Here is a 6,441-nt window from a genome sequence, read left to right as displayed (position 1 = left end):
ACGACATTAGAGGGGGGATTTTAGAGTGCAATGTAATAGAGCATGTATATTAAGATACAGCAAAAAGATGCCAGCAGCTTGCACAGACTGATATGTACTGGGAGCATCAGAAGAGAAATTGATCAAGGCTAATTAACCGAAAATCTAAATACTGAGGAGGTACAAGGGCTCTTGAGACTCAAATGCTGGAATAAAAAAAAAGCGCAGGCTGTACTGAGAAGAATCCCTGGATGCTACATGCTGCAAATCTGGGGCCAGCTTGGAGGTTGGACATCAGTCATTATGGAAGACCTAATTAGGTGTAAAGTGTGAATAAAAGGCAATTCATATTCAACCACTCAAGACAGACATCTGTAAAACTGGTGGTAAAAAAATGCTTTAAATGCTAAACTATTTCCGAGGATTAAAGTACCATGTAGAGAAACAGGAGGACTACAAGTTCTGCACTGCCTTCCCTTCACTCCCTTGTGATTCTGTTGCTCTTTTCACTGGTGCTTTCAGCTTCTCCATCTGTGTGTTGACATGCTGGTGTGACCCTCTGCTTCCTTCTCACCACTTCTCCTTCACTCCTGTGCCTCGTCGCCTCCTCACCTTAACATGCTGCCGCTTGTTTGCTCTATCTACCCCGGATCTCCACCCGTCTCTTCCTCAGATCATCTGTTCACCTCATGTGGTAACAAGGCTGTGGCTACGAGTTCCATTTCATTCAGGACCCTGACAACAGCTTCAGAAACGTATCTACCAGCCTTGACTCCAGTAGCTACCTGTACACCACCTGCCCAGTTGCCTCTGACCACCCTGGTGTGGTCCACCCCTCTGCTTTCTGTCCCACTCCCCTGCCACCCCAGCCCAATCCCCTCTGCCTGATGATGAATTATTCCTGTGAACTGTTTGAACTATCTCTGTGCTGAGCTCTGCCTCTGGGTAAAAAAAAAAAGACGTAACTGAACATAGCAGCCAGTTTTGTTGGCATCACACTCATTTCATTTTTCTCTAACTGCATTGTCTAAACAAGACATTAGTTACTTTAAATATGTCTCAAAAACATTTTTTAATGGAATACTGTTGTTGAGGTTATACATTATAATGTGTTAGACACAAAAATGACAACACTATATAAAGTTCAGTTGAACTGAAAAGAAATTAAAATGCCCATTAGCCTCACACCATAGTTTCCAAATCCCTTACATAACAAATTTTATATAAGACATTTGTGGCAAAAGTTCATTCCTCAGCCGTTGTCATCTGCATTTACGTCACAAAGGTCTTAATTCCCTGAAAATCTTATAGCAATTAAACAGTGTCATTATGAGGGCAAACTGTGGTGTCATGGTTGTTTTCTAATGCGACATCTCACTACACCATCACTTCAAAAAAAAAAAAAAACATGACTACTGTGCAGTCCTCAAATCTTTCTCCAGTTAGGAGCTATGGGACAGTAACAACAAGGTCTCCCTCTTTCTCAGTTGAACTCAGTCTTCCTCTCGCTGCAGTTACACAAGGGACATCGATGGGACTAATGATGCCACATGAGGATGAAAGGAATGCGCCTGAAGAAAACATACGGCTTTTCTCAAACAGGAGGATAACTACACTAAAACGATATCACAGGCAACACTCAATGCTAACTCTGAGAGATGAGTTATTTTTGGATGTACTTTTCCTGCTCTCTTGGATGATGGCAATGATTGACAGTCTGGCCGACACAAGATAGAGACAATCCTGATATGGATAAGAGGATGAAAATGTATCTGTATAGCTCATATCTGATTTTTTTTTTTTAAGCAGACACAGGACACTTAGTTTCCACTGTAGTGAATGTATCAATTTCAAAGACCAGTTATTTTTTTGCCATCAGTTGACTCTCCACAGTTTTCCCTCAGGTTGTAGTTTCTATTTTGGGGGCAGCAGGACAGCCCAGTGTTTGGTGACAGTGCCACTGAAACAGAGGACTCAAACATCTGCCCTGTGTGCCCTTGAGCTGAGTCTGAAGACCTACAGTAACAGCTTGAGAGACGCTGCTGTAGCTGGATACACAGACAAAGCTTGGCTCTCACTTCCTAAACGTAATCTTTAATGAAGTCTTTCAAAAAAAATGCTGTCAAGTTATCTTATTACACATATTATAGGTATTTAGAAACCACCAAATGTTATTTTTGAACCTCAAAGGCCACAACTATATTCATGGGTATTTATAAAAGTGCAATTTTTCCAACTTTCCTCCTTTGTTTAGGTAAAAAAAAAAAAAAAGACACAAAATAAGGAGTCTGCAACCAAAAGTAAAAAACAACTCAGAAAAACAGAAGCACCTACAAATGACTCACTGGGAAGGCAACACACTGGAGCACATGACACAAGGCAGAACGACAAGGAAAACACAAATGACAAGATTAACTGGAACAGAAGGGAAAAAGACCACGGCTCTTTTACACAAGGGAGAGGGGGTAACAAGACACAGGTGAAATGATAGGGTAAGTTACATCAGGGCGGGGCATGAAGCTGATGGCTTTTCTAACCAAAGTCCCCTATATGAAGACATGCATAACAATCACAGAGCCACCACTGCACTAATTCTGAAAGAATATAGTTACCGGTATATTAAACAGCAGAAGCTGGCCCACAATTTGTAAAAAACATGTTTTTATGACCCAAACACAGCCCAAACACTACTCAAACAACTAAACACCAAACTTCATGAAGCTTCATGAAGCACCTCTGTGTGGACCCAGTCGCCACATTTCTGGCTCGTATAGCCTACTACTGTACATTGTGTAGCCTACTGTACATTGTGCGAAACACATCAGCTAAGTTGCCGGCTACAAAGATTGGAACGATAGCCTACATACAGTAGCACCCGTGGCTAACACAGAAGCTACACAGAAGCACGGCAGAGAGAGAAGACAAAAACCAGCAAAGTCGAGCTAACACAGACACTGTTTGGCCAAGACATGGTTGTAAAATTCCTCTTACCTTTTCTGTTTTGCCGTGAAAAGTTTGTTTTATGGGTAAATCATTGATGTAGATCCATGGGGTAAATCCACATTATTTCCAGTTTGAACTTTGACCGGTGTTACATCTAAATCGGTCCGGAGGGCTTTAGGAGGCGGGGAAACCTTTATGAGCGCTGCACACAACAGCCTGCACGCACGCATTTCAGGATTTGGCTGATTCTGATTGGCTGCCAGTAGGCCTACTGTCAATCACGTCAACGTGGGTATAGCCTCATTCTATTGGCTCTAACGGTTCGAATGAGCTGTCAATCACTTGAATCAACCAATCCGCTGCAGAGATAGAGCTCTGCACCCACATAGCTGCTCTGAGTGCAGTTTTACGCAGAGGGACACAGAGAGGGCCTAGAAAGTAGTTGTTATTTAGTCCTGGTTGATTCTTTTTCAGTTAGCTTATGCAAATTGTGTGAAAATAAAGATTAAACAATGGTTTATAGTGGCAGGTGGTTCGAAGCTGTGCCAAAAATGGACATTTTGGAAAGCTCGCCTGAATATTTTGTAGTAAAATCTCAATAATTTTGTACTGCTTCATTTTATCAGAATCAACCACTGCAGAGATAATGTCCATACATTGTACAATCATTTGCTAGAGGGTTTGAGCTTCAGCAGCATCATTCTGAAGGACACTCATCCAAAATATGATTTTTTAAACTTTTTTTATGACACTAAAAGTATTCAAATAGACCTTGTGGTTGCAGAGATACACTCATTTCATGACGGATATGTAATTTTCGAGAGAAGGCCTAGAAAATAGGCTTGGTTTTTGATGCTAACTGTGTCTTTACACTATTGTTATTGAAACAAGTCCTCCTAAAAAACCAAAGAGGTCATTTTTTTACACTCTCAACAAACCATATACGATTGTTTCCTGAAATACTGTCCTTACAATGCCATGTGCGCAGTGAACCTCACCAAGGTTAGTCAAATCATGGTCCTGGCTTCATTAGGTTTGGGTGCTGAAAGTATTGGGTTAGTATTAAAAATAGAACATAATTTCAGTGAACACAAAAACATGTTTCATGCAAGAATTGAACCACACACCCATGAATGTCCTATATCAGGATGACGGTGACCCATGCACCCACCCCAACAGTCAGCCTCCCCTATCGGACTTTTGTGTCCTTTATACTCTTCTCCCTGTGTTCCTGTCATAATTACTCACCCACTAGATGTCACCTTTAAAAAATACCTTTTCTATAAGCTGCTGAACAAACAGCCCTTTTTTTCATTTCTTGAGGACAGTCTCGGGGTATGAGTGAAAGCGGCAGAGTCGAATTGGGTTTGTAGTAACTGAACAATCTCAACAGCCAGAGCACAGCGCTCAGGTAAACCAAGAGGGGAAAACATGAATCAGTCAGTCACTGCTTTCACCGATTAAAGCTAATTTTTTATCACACACAACTCAGATGAAATTGTAAAAAGGTTGTATGCGCTTTCATTGATGTGGCTGATAGTTTGGTAACACATAAAAGTCAAACAGGCAGGAGAGTGTGAAAGCCTGTGACATTGTCAGACCTTAGAGAACAACAGATGAAAAAAAGAACAGATAAAAAGCAGTGTGATAGACATGAAGGAATGAACCAGTCATCATGAAAATAGAATTAGAGTGGAGCTCAATTCAGCTTCCAGCAAAAGAAAAGGAGGATTAGATGCATTTCACTCATGACTCATCATGCCTCGGTGGTATTACCGATCATTATGACATTCTGAAATTGATTTCACCTGGCTTGATGCTTGTTAAAACACAAGTCAATGCCTGATGAGAGCTGCAAATGAATGATCAACTCATTGATTAATTAAGTGTTGTTCAAATAAAGCTTGCGATGTGCTTCTGGTTTTCCTGGTTGAATAATGAAATTAAACTTTTATTATTATCAACTGTTCTAAGTATTGTGAACCTAAAACAATGTGGAATATGCAGAGAAAATGCATTTTACTGAGGACAGCATTCACACACAGCAGAGCTCATGTATGTCATCTGCAGATTTACTAATTCCACTAAACTATGTGATGCAGTAGATTTCACCACTAGTCAGTCCTCATACCACTCTTTTTTATTTTTTTAAAAACCTGCCCCACCATGTTTGTTGAATGTTTGGGGACAAAATAGGTATGTGAGGTCTTTAAATAATCAAGTTCTCACACATGTCGAACATTTCATTACCAAAGAGAAGGGGAACATTTTGTTTCACCACTGCAAACAACCTACAGCTGTTTGATTTTTTTCCCCATCTGGCTTGTAACAGCCTCTAAAACGCTGGACAAAAAAATATAAGAGTAAACGATATACAATCTGTGACTTTTTCACTATCTGTATTGTTTTTTTGTTTTTTCCAGGTTTGATTATCATCCTTCCACCCCTCAAAAATAGGAAAACAATGAAATTTAAAAAATAATGGGACTCTGTCTGTGTTAATGCAACATGAGGTAGCTAATGCACTGGGAATCTACAGAAATGTTAAAACCCTGGTGGGTCATTATTCTTGAAAAGATCAGAGCGCAGTTACTTACACCGCTCAGGTCTATTAAAATGATTTATTAAAACGTTGTACGGCTGTTTGCAACACAGTGGAGTGAGGCGGGATTGTGACTGAAGTGTTTTCTCTGAAACAGTCAAATCACAGCAAACTTTATCTGATGTTTACAGGAGCTCTCCAGAGAACCTATTAGCAACCACAATCACATGCCAGAGGGCACGAAGCCGCGCATGAAAATAACATATCAGTGTGTTCAGCTCCCGACACCATGAGCCTCAGAATTCATTGTTGAATATTTGCTCCATCTTCATATTCTGCACGTCATAAATACCAGTTGTTTTCTTTTTTACTTACAGATGCATCTGTTGTGAATATCCGATGTTACAACATGGACTATAATGTTAAAGCAGCAGAACTATGCTGTAGGCTAATTATTGTGGCTGGGAGACACTGTGATGGTTGAGTGACCTATTATGAGGAGAATGGGGTCTAGGCCAATGCGCCCCCCCCCCCCCCCCCAAATCTCATCAATGGATAGAACTATCGCGAGAAACTGCTTTACGGCAGTGCGAGATAAAAACGCAGATGACGTCATGCATGTCACGAATCGTGATTGGTTTGAGTTAGGAAAGTTGGAGGAAACCATGGAAACATGAAATGTTTGTAGGCTACTGATGACGTTCGGCTTGTCGCTACCATGGAGCTAACGCTAACAGAGACAAGATTTTTTTTTTTACGACAGTGACATGTGCCTCCCAGAACTGTGGGGGAGCTCCGGAGAGGGGGAAAAAAAGAGAAACCAACGAAGGAGCGAGCTATTTCAGGCCGACCTGCATAGTACCACTTTAAGTCTACTTTTTTTTTTTCAATTTTGTTACAGCTCTGGTGCAATTTTTCTTTTGCACGTTTCCCAGTTACATACAGTCTGGCATCTTGTTCCTGGCTCTTCTCCACAC

This window comes from Trachurus trachurus (genome assembly GCF_905171665.1).
Source record: "Trachurus trachurus genome assembly, chromosome: 15".
Taxonomy (NCBI): domain Eukaryota; kingdom Metazoa; phylum Chordata; class Actinopteri; order Carangiformes; family Carangidae; genus Trachurus; species Trachurus trachurus.
Note: the sequence above shows the minus strand (reverse complement) of the source record.